Source organism: Sus scrofa, chromosome X (assembly GCF_000003025.6).
Source record: "Sus scrofa isolate TJ Tabasco breed Duroc chromosome X, Sscrofa11.1, whole genome shotgun sequence".
Classification (NCBI taxonomy): Eukaryota; Metazoa; Chordata; class Mammalia; order Artiodactyla; family Suidae; genus Sus; species Sus scrofa.
In genome coordinates, this window is record NC_010461.5 from 63,088,974 (window position 1) to 63,105,280 (window position 16,307).

Sequence of the window (16,307 nt, forward strand, 5' to 3'; positions counted from 1 at the left end):
CATATTGTAGGATTTTTCTTGTCATCCAATCTGCCACTTTGTGCCTTTTGATTGGGGCATTCAATCCATTGATATTTAAAGTAATTATTGATAAATATGTATTTATTGCCATTTTAATCCTTGTTTTCCAATTGATTATATGTTTCTCCATTGTTTCTTCCTTTTTTGGGGGGTGGATGATTTCCTTTTATTTTATGTTCATGTCCTTTTTTTTTAGATTTGTGAATGTAATGTTTGGTTTTAATTTGTGGTTGACCTGTTTTTCAAGTATTTAAACACCTTCCTCTATCTGCTTGCTTTAGCCTCATAGTCATATATGCTCAAACAATTTCTTTAAAAAAAAAGACACTAGATTTTCTTACTTTCCTTTCCCACATTCTATGATTTTGATGTCTTTTTTTTAACATCTTCACGTTTGTCCTTTTACTGTTCCTTGTGTTTATCGTCAATTTAAAATAGTTTTTTTTCCCTTTATTTCTGTGTTCTGGCTTATTTAATTGATTGCTTTCCAGTTGTGATTTCCTGCATCCAATTTCTTCTTACTTCTTTTTTAATTTAGAGAAGACCTTTCAGTATTTCATTTAGAATGGGTTTAGTATTGCTGTACTCTTTTAGCTTTTGCTTATTGGAGAAATTCTTTATTTCTCCTTCTATTTTAAGTAATATTCTTGCTGGGTAGAATATTCCGAGCTGCAATTTTTTTTTTCCTTTTAGAACTTTGAGTATATCTTGCCACTCTCTCTGGCCTTTAGTGTTTCTTCAGATAAATCAGCTGATAGCCTTATAGGGGTTCCCTTATAATTAACCCTTTGCTTTTCTTTGTTGCCTTTAGAATCCTCTCTTTATCTTTAACTTTTGCCATTTTTATCATAATATGTCTTGGTTTGGGCCTGTTTGGGGACCTCTGTGCTTCCTGTATCTTGATATCTGTTTCCTTTAGATTTGGAAAGATTTCAGCCATAATTTCTTTAAATATATTTTCAATCCCCTTTTCTATTTCTTCTCCATCTGGAATTACTACTATGTGTAGATTGGCCTGCTTTATGTTATCCCATAGATCTCTTATATTGCTTTCACATTTTTTCATTTGGCAGTCTGTCTGCTATCCTGATTGGGTGATTTCTCTTATTCTGTCTTCCAAGTCAGTAGTTCGTCTCTCTGCAGTATTCATTCTGCTTTTTAGTGCTTTAACTCATTTTGCTTCTCTGCAATGACTTTTCTAATTTTTCTTGGTTCCTCCTTATATTTTCTAGTTCCTTACTAAAGTAATCTGTATTATTCCTTATATCTACTCTTAATTCCTTCATATTCACCCTTAATTTATTAAGTATATTCACTATCTCCTTTTTAAACTCAGTGTCTATTAGACTGCAGAGGTCTTTTGCATTGTTTTCTGCTTCAGGTGACTTCTCCTTTTCTTTTAACTGGGTTGTTCCTAAGCTTCTTCATTTTGCTTATATTGTTTTCCTTTTCTGTGAGTTTAGGGAAACCCACTGCTGTAGTCTTGGAGGGCTATTTCTATGCAAGAATTCCCCTTTGTATTTTGTGGGGGGGGGTGTTTACCATTTATTGTTGACATGGGGGTTTGGATATATGTTGTCTCTTTCTTTGTCATGAGCAGGCTGTTATCCCCATGAGGGTGTTTCTATGGAGAAGGGGGCAATTGGAAGGTCCAGTAATCAGTGCCTGGTTGCTGGCCTCTTGGAAGTGTAAAGGAGCTTCAGGAAACTTGCACAGACTACTCCTAGCTGCAGAGCCCTGGGAAGTGGTAATGAGCATCAGGCAAATTTAGGCAGTTCCCCAGATCATTTGGCAGTGGCAGGGTGTGTGAATTTCCAGGGGGGTGAGAGCAAAAACAGGTCATGTTCAGTCATATAACCCTCCTCTGTGGTTCCTTCTGAGGTGACTGGGGCTGCAGTGGTGCCTGTTAATGGACTCCTAGTGGTGGCAGGCCATGCCCACCTCTGGAGTCAGATATAACTGTGGTGTTTTGCTCCCACACCTTTTGACCATGCAGGATGCACCCCATCCTGCTTAGCCCATGCAGGTGGTCCTGCACAGGCTGCTCCTAGCTGCAGGGTCCTGGGAAGTGATAGTGACCAGGCATGTGAGGGTGCTGCCCTGAGCAGTTGTCAGTGGCAGCAGCATTGTGGGTGTGTTCCCAGGGGAGTGAGAGCAAAATGGATGGTGATTGGTTTCAGTGCTCTCTTTTTTGCCAACCTCTGAGGTCGCTTGGGCTGCAGGTAGAGCCTGTTAACAGACACCTAGTTGTGGAAATTCATGCTTCCCTCTGGTTTCTGAAATGACTGCTTTGGTTTGTCCCCAGAGCCTGTAGATCACAAAAGAGGTGCCATATCTCAGTTAGCCCCCTCACTGCCTTTACCCCACACAAGAGTTTCCCAGCTCCAGTAGCCTGCACAAAATGGCACGTGGTATTCTGTAGCTGGATTAAATGACCACTCACTACCTGTAGCCTGCATCAGAAGTGCCACATCCTCTAGGAGACCATACATTCACAGGGAAAGATTCCTATGGAATTCCCCTCCTCATCCTCTTGCCCTCCCCAACAATGGTGCCTTTCTTCTCTTGTGGGGCCAGACATCCTCCCAGGTTCTCTCAAGTGTGGTGTTCTTCTCCCCAGCCAGTGGCCCACTATTCCATAGCCCCTCAGTCTGTTTTCACACAGCCAACCCTAGTCCTCTCCCTGGAAATGACCTCCAGAGCCTCTCTCAGCACCCAGCTCCTGCCCAAGTGTCTCAGGCTGTGGTGTCCTGGGCTGTGGTACAGATGGCAGTGGTCCAGTGTAGTGGTGCAGATGATCTGTGTGGCTCTCACTCTTCTTTGCCCTCCTCAGTCCAGCTGTTATGATTTTCTCAGCAACTTTGAGGTCCCTCCATTTTGGCTGATCTCCCTGTTTGTTAGGTGGTTTCTGAGGGTGTGGGTCCCTTTTCTCTTTCATAGCTCTTTCTCAGGAGTGCTAGTCCCATCCTGATTCCTTCTCTCTTCCTCTTTTTTTTCTTTTGTTCTACCCAGTTATGTGGATGGTTTCTTGCCATTTTTGGATGTTTAAGTTCTGCCAGGATTCATTAGATGTTCTGTGTGAATCATTCTACATGTAGACATGGTTTTTTTTGATGTGTTTGTGGGAGGTGAGCACATTTTACTCCTCCACCATCTTGATACTTCCCCTGCATGATATGTTTAAAGTGATGAAAGGGAAAGTCTATAACTAAGAATATTCTATATAGCAAGGATCTCATTCATATTTGATGGAGAAATCAAAAGCTTTACAGACAAGTAAAAGATGAAAGAGTTCAGCACCACAAACCAGCTTTACAAAAAATGCTAGAGGAGTTTTCTCTAGGCATAAAAGAAAAGGCCAAAACTAGAAACAAGAGAATTGCAATAAAGAAGGCTCACTGGTAAAAGCAAACATATATTAAAGTAACAAAATCACCTACATACAAATTTAATATTGATACCAGTAATCATGAGAAGACAAGTGTACAAATGCAGGATATTGAAAACACATTTTAAATTAAGAGACTAGCAATTTAAAAAGTCTTGTGTGAGTGTGTGTATATATATATATAGGCTACTATATCAAAACTGCATGGGGGAGTTCCCCTTGTGGTTCAGCTGGATAAGGACCTGACATTCTCTCTGCACAGATGTGGGTTCAATCCCTGGCCTTGCTCAGTGGGTTAAGTATCCAGCATTGCTGCAAATTGCAGCATAGGTTGCAGACATGACTCAGATCTGGTGTTGCTGTGCCTGTGGCATAGGCAGCTCCAATTTTACTCCTAGCTCAGGAATTACATATGCCAGACATGCAGCCATTAAAAAAAATTAACGGGAAGAACTAATAATAAAAAAAAACTACAATAGATATACACAAAAGAAGTAGAACAATTAAGAAATATTAAACTCATTTATCAAATCACAGAGTAGAGGACAAAAGAAGAAGAAGATGTAAAAAGGGACCTACAAGCATAAATCAAAAACAATGATTTGTCTGTACATTAAAATGTGAAAATCTCTAAAAAAAGAAGACAATAAGAACATACATATCAATAATTACCTTAAACATAAATAAGATGAATGATCCAACCAAAAGACACAGACTGGCTGAAAGAATACAAAAATAAGACCCATATATATATCGTCTACATGAGACCCACCTCAGATATAGCGATGCATAGAGTCTGAAAGTGAGAAGAGGGAAGAATATTCTATGCACATGGAAATCAATAGAACACTGGAGCAGCAATACTCATATCAGACAAATAGTATTTAAAATAAATACTTATACAAGAGACAAAGAAGGACACTACATAATGATTAAAGGATCAAATCAAGAAGATGATATAACAATTGTAAATATATATATATATATGTGTGCTCAACATAGGAGCATCTCAATATATAAGGCAAATACCGAAAGCAATAAAAGGAGACATTGACAGTAACACAATAAGAATGGAGGATTTTAACACCCCAATTAAATCAAGGCACAGATGATCAAGACAAAACATCAATAAGAAAACACAGGCCTTAAAGGATACATTATGCAAGATGGACCTAATTGATAATAGAACATTGTATCCAAAAGCATCAGAAATGTAAGAAAATTGAAACCATATTGTCGCTTTTCTGACCATAACTCTATGAGATTAGATACAATTACAAGAAAAGAGATATGAAAAACAAATATATTGAGGCTGAACAATATGTTAACTAAATAAACAATGGATCATTGCAGAAAATAAAAAGAAATTTCAAAAATACCTAGAGAGGAGTTCCCATTGTGGTGCAGTGGTTAACGAATCCAACTAGGAACAATGAGGTTGCAGGTTCGATCCCTGGCCTTTCTCAGTGGATTAGGGATCCCGCGTTGCTGTGGCTGTGGTGTGGGCTGGTGGCTACAGCTCCAATTTGACCCCTAGCCTGGGAACCTCCATGTGCCACGGGAGTGCCCGTGCCCCTAGCCTGGGAACCTCCATGTGCCCAGGAAATGGCAAAAAGATAAAAAAAAACAACCTAGAGATAATTGAAAGTGAAAACATTGTGATCTAAAACCCATTGGATATAGGAAAGACAGCTCTAAGAGAGAAATCTGTAGAAATACAATGTTACCACAGGTAACAAGAAATTTCATATAAAAAGCATAACCTTACACTGAAAGCAACTAGAGAGAGAAAGACAAAACCTAAAGTTAATAGAAGGAAATAAATCCATAAAAATGAGCACAAAAATAAATGAAACAGAGAAAAACAATAGAAAATATCAACGAAACTAAAAGCTGGTTATTGCAAACATAAACAAATTAATAAAACTTGAGGCAGACTCATCAGGAAAAAAATAGAGGGCTCAAATCGATATAATTTAGAATGAAAAATTTACAACTGACACCACATAAATACAAAGGATCCTAACAGATTACTAAAAACAACCTTATGCCAACAAAATGGACCAATTCTTAGGAAGGTACAACCTTCCAAGATTGAACCAGAAAGAAATAGAAAATATAAATAGATCATTCACAAGTACTTAAATGAATTTGTGATTTTAAAACTTCGAACGAAAATTCCAGGACCAGATGCCTTCACAGGTGAATCCTATCAAACTTTTAGTGAAGAATGAATATCTATTCAGCTAAATCTCTTCAAAAAATTGCAGAGGAAGGGACAGTCCCAAATTCATTCTATGAGGCACCATGACCCTGATAACCAGAGAAAGATATCAAAATATAATTAGGGAGTTCCCTTTGTGGCTTAGTAGGTTACAAATCCAACTAGTATCCGTGAGGATGTGGGTTCAATCCCTGTCCTTGCTCAGTGGGTTAAGGATCCAGCATTGCTCTGAGATCTGGTGTAGGACACAGATATGGTTCAGATCTGGTGATGCTGTGGCTGTGGCATAGGCTGGCAGCTGTAGCTCTGATTCAACCCCTAGCCTAACAATTTCCATATGCCACAGGTGCAGCCCTCAAAAAAACAAACAAACAAAAAAATTATAGACCAATATCACTGATGAACATAGATGCAAAAATCCTCAACAAAATGCTAACAAACTGAATCCAACGACATATTAAAAAGCTCATACACCACGATCAAGTGGGATTTATCCCAAGGATACAAAGATTCTTAAATATCCACAAATCAATCAGTGTGATACAGCACATTAACAAATTGAAGAATAAAACCATATGATCATCTTTGTTGAGGCAGAAAAAAACTTTTGACAAAATCCAACACCCATTTATGATAAAAACCTTCCAGAAAGTGGAAATAGAGGGCACCCACCTCAAAATAATAAAGGCCATATATGGCAAAACCACAGTGAACTTCATAATCAACAGTCAAAAGATTAAAGCATTTCCTTTAAGATAAGGAACAAAAGAAAGATGTCCACTCTCCACTTTTATTCAACATAGTTTTGGAAGTTCTAGACACTAAAGTCAGAAAAAAAAAAGAAATAAAAGAATCCAAATTAGAAAAGAAGTAAAATAGTCACTCTTTGCAGATGGCATGATACTATACATAGAAAATTTTAAAGATGTCTCCAGAAAATTACTAGAGCCCATCAATTAATTTGGTAATGTTTCAGTATACAAAATTAACACACAGAAATTTCTCACATTTCTGTACACTAACAATGAAAGATCAGAAGGAGATAGGAAGGAAATGATCCAGTTTACCATCACATCAAAAAAAATAAAATACCCAGGAACAAACCTACTTAAGAAGGGAAAAGGCCTGTGCTGAGACTAGTTCAGCAGGATGGGGCTGAAGAATTGGTGCTGTGAAACTTAAGGAAAAAATTAACATAAAACAAAACACAGAGACATTTATCTTTTTTTTTTTTTTTTAATCTTTTTGCCATTTCTTGGGCCGCTCCCGTGGCATATGGAGGTTCCCAGGCTAGGGGTCTAATCGGAACTGTAGCTGCCAGCCTACGCCAGAGACACAGCAACGGGGGATCCAAGCCGGGTCTGCAACCTACACCACAGCTCACGGCAACCCCAGATCATTAACCCACTGAGCAAGGGCAGGGACCGAACCTGCAACCTCATGGTTCCTAGTCAGATTCGTCAACCACTGCGCCACGACGGGAACTCCCAGAGACATTTATCTTAAATAAAGGTGGAAACCGGGAGACTCAAGGTCTCAGGGACCAAGAGAAATGCCTCAAGAAACCACACTGCTTTTATTGTGCTCTCTAGGATTATGTCAAGTGAGGAGGGAGTTGTAGGTGCAGGACATAGGTTTTCTTTTTATTATTTTATAAGTTCTTTAATTATTTTAAAAGTCGCTTAGCTGGTAGATGGTTAAGCTTTTACTCTGACCTTTAGGCATTTAGCAATCATTAGGATTTGAGTTAGCTATCTATGCATAACATTTCAGAGAATCCTCACTGTGCTTCCGCAAGTGGCATGCCTATTTGCTGCAACCCTGAGTGCCTAGGTTTACAACTTGGTTCTCTGATAAGGCATATTCTGCTAACGACTGCTCACAAAACACTTGGCCATTAGGTTCCTCTTTCTCTTATTCTTTAGAGGACATATCATGCTCATGCAAACAGCGTGCCAATCTGCACAGGTCCGGTGTACCTAGACCAACTCATAATGTCCTCATTCAGCTGACCCTATGAATAACTTATGCTTTTAGGTCTTTGTTCTTAAACTTAAGTCATTTACCATCACTGTGACTGTTTTTCAAGCAGGAAGATGTGGTAAAGTAAAGCAGGACAAGATGGAATTTTCAGCAAAGAGGCTAAGAAAATATTGTAGAAACATGTCTTATGACAGAACTGTACCCCCAAAACTATAAGACACTGTTGAAATAAATCAAAGATGGTACAAACAGATGAAAGATATACCATGTTCTTGGATTGGAAGAATTAATATTGTCAAAATGACTATACTACCCAATGCAGTCTACAGATTCAATGCAATCCAAATCAAATTAGCAATGGAATTTTCCAAAGAATTAGAACAAAAATTTTTAAATGTGTATGGAAAAACAAAGGAACCTGAATAGCTAAAGCAATTTTGAAACAGAAAAACAGCTGGAGGAATCAGGTTTCCTGACTTCAGACTACTCTACAAATCTACTGACGGACGGGGGGGGGGGAGTTGGTGATTGTCATATGTACATTGTTGTATATGGAATGATTGGCCAATGTTGAAGTGGTGTATAGTCCAGAGTGAGAGTAGAAGCGAAATTCCAGGGATTTGATTTGTAGACTGAGCATAGAGAAAGCTATTGTCATGAGGAAATTGGAATTATATTAGCAAGAAAGAGAAAAGCTTAGCGGTATGTAATTGAAGTTACTTTAGAACCAGTCTATACTGAGTTCAAATACTGGCTTTGCCAGTCATTTAATTTTAGGCTCATTAACCGACATTTTGAATGTTAGTTTCCTCATGAGTAAAATTCCTATATTGTATATTGTTGTGAGGATTACAGATAATGAAAGTAAAACACTTTATGTACTAGGCATTTATTCATGAAAGGAATTGATAGAAGTTAAGATATAAAACGGGCTGGTGTTATAAGAGGGGATAATCTAAAATGAATTTAATACTTTTTTCCCAATAGTGGTACTTACATTTTTTGGGGAGGGATCCCAAACTTCTTTCAGAATCTCATGAAAGCTTTGAATCCTCTTGTAGGAAATTTTGATATACACATAAACTTTTAAAGGTAATGTCAGCTGCTCTTCTGATTCCATGAAAGTTAATGATAAAAATTTACATGTATTAACTGCTTGCTAAAAGCCAGATACTACTATAATTTCTTCATATACATTAATGTGCTCATTTTAAGATGAAGAATTAGGCTCAAAGAGGTTAGAAATCACCTAAATTCACATAACTAGTAAGTAGGAGGACTAGGATTCAAACCCAGACTACCCTACTATGTTGCATTATAAATTCATATGTTGAAAATGTCATTTGTAAAATATTATTTGAAGAACAATTTTAATACCAAAAATAAAATTATAAACCACCTAAATCATCAGTAGAGAAAAGTTAAATTAATTATTAGACAGTCAAATTTTCAGAGGTTAGTGATACCTCCTTATTTTTTACATATATGTGATTATGTATAAGATAATTTACTAATTGGAGGTGCAGATGAATGTATATAGTTTACTATTTTCTTGTGTTAAAAATAAGACAGAAAGGCTATATATGTATGTGTTTGTGTGAGCATAGAGTATCTGTGAATGTATAGATGAGAACCTAAATATGGTGGTTTCTTCTGAAGGAGGGAAGCTTAGTAAATCTGATCTCTACCTGCATTGTATTCTAAGTCTATACATCTGCAACCTTCTAAATTAGATTTTAAATTTCTTTCTTCTTTTTTTGTCTTTTGTCTTTTTAGGGCTGCACCTGCAGCATATGGAGGTTCCCAGGCTAGGGGGTCTAATCAGAGCTACAGCTGCCAGCCTATGCCACAGCCATAGCAATGCCAAATCTGAGCTGTGTCTGTAACCTACACCACAGTTCATGGCAAGGCCAGATCCTTAACCCACTGAGTGAGGCCAGGGATCAAACCCACAACATCATGGTTCCCAATCAGATTCATTTCCACTATGCCACAATGGGAACTCCTAGATTTTAAATTTCTTAAGAGCAAAAACTTGTTGTTTTCATCACTGGATCCACTCAACCTGCCATAGCAAAGGGCCTTGCAATTAGTAAATTCTCAATTAATATAGCTTCTCTGAATTCAAATGAATAAAGGAAATTAATAGAGAGAAAGCAAAGAGAATACTAAATGTACACTTGAAGAGAGCCAGAAAGGGATCTACAGAGAAAATATCACTTTCATGTTAATGTTACAATAATATGATAATGATGTTATAAATATATTCCCAAAATGAAATATTGTTTATATAGTCATGACATTATAATTGAATTTTTAAACAATCCCTTATATGGTTACCTGTGAAACATGGTTTGAGACAAGGATTCTTAATGTGTAATCCCTGGCGGTTCTGATACTCTTTTAGTGGGCCATCAATCTCGAAATTACTTTTATAATGATAGACATTTTTGCCTTTTTCACTGTATTGACATTTGCACTGATGGTACAAAAGCCATGGAGAGTAAATTTCTAATGCCTTGATGTAAATCAAGGCAGCTGTATCAAGCTATACTAGTATTTTTCACTACCATATATTTATGGGTGGAAAACAAGTTTCATTTAAGAATATCCTTCATGGGGCAGTAACAATTATTAATTTTATTAAGTATTGACAACATGAGTACCGTTTTTTTTGTTTGTTTGTTTGTTTGTTTTTGTCTTTTCAAGGGCCACTCCTGCAGCATATGGAGGTTCCCAGGCTAGGGGTCTAATCGGAGCTGCAGCCACTGGCCTACGCCAGAGCCATAGCAACTCGGAATCCGAGCCGTGTCAGCAACCTACACCACAGCTTGCGGCAACGCTGGATCCATAACCTACTGAGCAAGGGCAGGGATGGAACCCGCAACCTCATGGTTCCTAGTTGGATTTGTTAACCACTGAGCCACCATAGGAGAGTACAGTTTTTTTTTAATGTTCTGTGTAAAAACTAGGAAGTGTATATAATGTACTTTTGCTACAATCAAAGCATAACAGTTGTCTCAAAGGGAAGCACTAGTAAACTATTTAAGGTTTGTACTGAACTGGAACCTTTTTCATGGAGCATTATTCTTACTTGAAAGAAGGACTGAAAGAAAATTATGGTTATTCATATTTGAATATTTGGCAGACATTTCTGAAATCAAAGTACACCTATTTCTTCAAGGAAAAACAACTGACAAGTATTGTTGCCAATGTTAAAAATTAAGACTTTGGACAAAAATTAAGACTTTGCTGTCATCATTATGCTTGTGCTTGACAATTTCCTATTACTTACAGACTTTCTGATGAAACCAGTGGTGATAGTAACAAATATGATGCTTTTTTAATTTTGTTTAGTGAATTTTATCAACAGTAGTGTAACTCAGTGAAACAGTATGTTCCAAGAGACCAATGCAAGTTGTTCGAAATAATGCATGGCTAAAAGATACATTCAAAATACAAGATAGCTCAAGGAATTTTAATGAAATAGACTAGGAAAAGTTCCTTGGTATGCTTTCAGAATCCAAGTTGTAATTATCCTCTAAAAAGCTACTGCTAGTTTATTTTTGGTGTTGTAACAAAGAAGAATATGTACACTTATATAAGACTATTTTTTCTCCTAAATTACAACTAAAACAACATATCAAAACAGATTGAGTGAAAGAATAAAAATATGAGAATCCAGCTACCTTCTCTTAAAGAAATTTGACAAATAAAATACAATGTCACCCATCTCACTATTTTTGGAACATTAATTATATCTCACAAAATATATGGTATTTATGTTAACAATAGTGTATCTAGTATTATTTTAAGTGAATTAATGAATTAAACATTTTGTTGACATAGAGTTTGTTTACAATATTGTGTTAATCTCAGGTGTACCACAGTGATTCAGTTATTTTTTTGAGATTATATTTCATTATAGGTTATTATATGATATTGAATATAGTTCCCTGTGCTATACAGTATATTTTTGTTGCTTGTCTATTTTATGTATATGAGTTTGGATCTATTAATTCTATAATCCTAATTTGGTAACCATAAGTTTTCTATGCTATCAACTTTTAATGTCTAATATAATAAATATTGATAGTATTGACTTGAAAAAAATTGACTCTAAAAAAGATCGGTTTATCAGGATCAATAGAAAGGTGCAATTTGGGATCCGTAACCAGGATGAGCCAAGGGCAAGGGAATGAGAATGCTGAGAAGAGAAGGAACTTTGGAAAATGATAATAAACAAACCATGATAATTAATTGGCTGAGTCTAACTTCCAAACATCCAACTTTATTTAACTGAGGTTTTTGTTTATTATTTACAATATCTATATAACCTATAGAAGCAAAAGCTTTTGGAAATCCTAAATAATTTTTAAGTGTGTAAAAGTAAAAAAATAGTCTGAGACAAAGAGTTTGAGAATTGCTTATTTAACTTGATTTAATTGTTGATTTGTGGCATATTTGCTGCTTGTCAATGCCTGAAATTCCAGACATTGGTATTCATTCTCATGTGTATACAGTGTCCGCATCCTAAAAATCCTTCCTGTTTTAGTATTAAAGATATAATCACATCAAATTCTTCTGTGATAATAGGAACTCAGAGGGTCTGGAAATGCAACATATCCATGAAGAGAAAATTGAATTAAAAGTCAAAAAAAAGTAGGTGGGGCACAAATATAGCCTTCACATATTTTACCATTTTCCCAATGGTTAGTCTTAGTGACATTTGTAAAGTTAGCAAGCACCATAGTGAGGAGCCCAAAATAACAAATTTAGAAAAGAAATATCTTTGCTTCATCTCTTGTACTATTGTCCATTTTTCATGGCTTTTGCTATATAGAAACCGAATAGATGACCAGGAACTTTGAGAAAAGCTTATCATTAATGTTAAATCACAACAACTATATCCAACCAGGTAGTTATTTAGCTGAAGGAAACCTCTTACGGAAATTTTACGAAATGCATTTTTTTCTTGGAAATTCACATCCTAGGAGACCAACCATTTCCCTCATCAGGACTGTAGATTTCTTACAGGGGGTCTCAAAAACCTGCCCTGTGCTAATATTTGTCACCAAAACAAGCCTCTGGGGTTGAGGGAAATTAACTCCATTTCTAGGTACAATGTACATTTTTCTCACTGAAGAAAGATACTTTGTTGTGTGACTCAAAGTTTTAGTGACAAATATGCAAAAATTATGCTCCTTCAAAGACTGATTTATTCCTGCTTGTGAAGATTAATTTCCTCTTTTGTTTTACTGATTACAGTTCTAAGTACACTTTTGAGAAAACTAATTCTTTTGAAATTGCTCTGTTTTTTCATTCTTACTATTACTGTTATTATCTTAAATTTAAATTATTGGCATTTCCTCCAACAGGGCTTGCAACCTCCTGTTTTGTCTCTTTTCCAATTCATTCTGTGTAATATTGTCTCAGCAGTCTTACAGGGAGTGGTAGAAAAGAGGTTGGGCTCTGGAGTCAGACATTCTTGAGACTGAATTTTGCTTCTCTCACTTTTTTGTTGTATGATATTTGGGAAATTGATTAACCTCTTTGTGTTTCAATTTAATTATGAATAGGGTCAGAGATTGTATTAATCCAAACTCCATAGGATTGTTCTGAGGATTAAATGAGATGGTGTGGTAAATTGCCTTGAATGGTGACAATTACATAGACAGTACAGATAGTTAAGAGATTTTAAAATCCCCTCACTCAGCTCTGTTTAAAACCCTTCAATGACTTCCTATATCATATGACTTGTGTGCTCTTAAGTTCTTTTTTATATGGTTTCACCCTCCCAGCTTTCTTCCTATTGTTCCCTAGCATGCCCTATGCTTTAGTCAAAATTTTATCCACACTGGAGTTCCCACAGTGGGTCAGTGGTAATGAATCCAACTAGTATCCATGAGGATGTGGGTTAGATTCCTGGCCTTGCCAAGTGGGTTAAAGATCCAGCGTCATGAAGAGCTGTGGTGTAGGTTGCAGATGTGGCTTATATCCTACACTGTTATGGCTGTGGCATAGTCAGACAGCGGCAGCTCTGATTAGACCCCTAGCCTGGGAACTTTCATATGTCTTTGGTGCAGTCCTAAAAGGCAGAAAAAAATTGTCCATGCTACCTCACAAATTATATGTTCACTCTTCATTCACATCCTTGGCAATATTCCTTTCTCCTGGAGTCTCTTGACTTCCCTCTCTTTAGGATAGTATTTGCCAAATTTTAGATATTCAAATGTCCCTCCATTGTTTTTGCTATAGCTGTTTACCCTATGTACTTTTATTTGTATGTGTTTGTTTAATCATACTTTGTAGAAATTAGCCTCATCGTAAGTAGTATTATGCATGAAATCATAGATATGAAGTGCTAATTTTATAACCCTTTATGTTTTAATTTTATTATATTTATAGTTGCACAACCATTATCACAACCTAATTAGACATTTCCATCCCAAACCCCTAGTACATCCCTCCCCGCACAGCCTGTCTCCTTCGGTAACCATAAGTTTTGTCTGTGAGTCTCTTTCTGTTCTGCAAAGAAGTTTATTGTATCTTTTTTTTTAAGATTCCACATATAAGTGATAGCATATGATGTTTGTGTATCACTGTCTAACTTCACTTAGCATGATAATTTGTAGGTTCATCCATGTTGCTGCAAATGCTGTTATTTTGTTCTTTTCTATGGGTGAGTAATATTCCAAAGTATATATGTATCACATTTTCTTTTATCCACTCCTCTGTTGATGTGCATTTAGGTTTCTTCCAAGTCTTGGCTATTGTATATGCTGCTGCAGTGGATATTGGGGTACATGTATCTTTTTGAGTCATGGTTTTCTTTGGATAGATGCTTAGGAGTGGGATTCCTGGATCATATGATAATTCTATTTTTAGTTTTTTGAGAATCTCCATACTGTTTTCCATAGTGGTTGCACCAATTTACATTCCCAACAACAGTGTAAGAGGGCTCCCTTTTCTCCACACCCTCTCCAGCATTTATTGTTTGCAGACATTTTGATGATGGCCATTTTGGCTGGTGTAAGGTAGTACCTCCTAGCAGTTTTGATTTGCATTTCTCTAATAACTGGTGATGTTGAACATCTTTTCATGTTTTTTTGCCACCTGTACATCTTCTTTGGAGAATTGTATGTTTAGATCTTCTGCTTATTTTTTGATGGAGTTTTTTGTTTTCATGAAATTGAGCTGCAGGTGGTGTTTATGCATTTTGGAGAGTTAATTCCTTGTCAGTAGCTACATTTGTAAATATTTTCTCCCATTCTGTGGTTGTCTTTTCATTTTGTTTAGGGTTTCCTTTGCAGTGAAAAATCTTTTAAGTTTAATTAGGTCCTATTCATTTATTTTTGTTTTTACTGTCATTACCCCAGGAGGTAGATCTGAGCATATATTGCTGTGGTTTATGTCAGAGAGTGTTAGGCCTGTTTTTCTTTATGAGTTTTATAGTGTATGGTCTTATATTTAGGTACTTAATCCATTTTGAGTTTATTTTTGTGTATGAGATTAGAGAGTGTTCTAATTTCATTCATTTACTTGTTGCTGTCCAGATTCCTCAGCACCACTGATTGAAGGGACTATCTTTTATCCATTGTATATTATTGTCTCCTTTTTCATAGGTTAGTTGATCATAGGTGCATGGGTTTAATTCTGGGCTTTCTATCCTATTCCACTGATATATTTTTCTGTTTTTTTGTTTTGTTTTGTTTTGTTTTTTGCCAGTGCTCTACTCTTTTAATGACTGCAGCTTTGTAATGTAGTGTGAAGTCAGGAGCTTGATTCCTCCAGCTCCATTTTTCTTTCTCAGGATGGCTTTGGCTATCCTGTGTCTTTTGTGTTTCCAAACAAATTTTAAAATATATTTTATTTTATTTCTGTGAAAAAATGCCATTGTGAGTTTGATAGAGATTGCATTGACTCTGCAGATTTCTTGGAGAGTAGAGTCATTTTGGAAATACTGATTCTTCCAATTCAAGTTCATGGTATATCTTTCAATCTGTTTGTGTCATCTTTGATTTGTTTCATCAGTGTCTTATAGGTTTCAAGTTCAGGGTTTTTTGGTCCCTTTTGGTAGTTTTATTCCTAGGTATTTTATTTTTATTTTATTTTTTTGATGTGATGGTAAGTGGGATTGTTTCCTTAATTTCTCTTTCTGATCTTTCATTGTTAATATATAGAAATGCAGTTGATTTCTGTATTAGTTTTGTACTCTTCAACTTTACCAAATTCATGGATGAGCTATAACGGTTTTCTGGTTGCACCTTTAGGATTTTCTATGTATAGTACCATATCATCTGCAAACAGTGATAATTTTACTTCTTCCTTTCCAATTTGGATTCCATTTATTTATTTTTCTTCTCTGATTGCTGTGGCTAGAGCTTCCAAAACTCTATTGAATAAATGTAGTGAGAGTGGACATCCTATTCTTGTTCCTGATCTTAGCAGAAATTCTTTCAATTTTTCACCATTGATAATGATGTTAGCTGTGGGTTTGTCATATATGGCCTTTATTATGCTGAGGTATGTTCCCACCATGTCCACTTTCCAGAGGGATTTTATAAGAAATGTGTGTTGGTTTTGTCAAAAGCTTTTGATGCATCTATTGAGAGGATCACGTGGTATTTACTCTTCAGTTTGTTAATGTTGTGTATCAAACTGATTGATCTGTAGATACTGAAAAGCCTT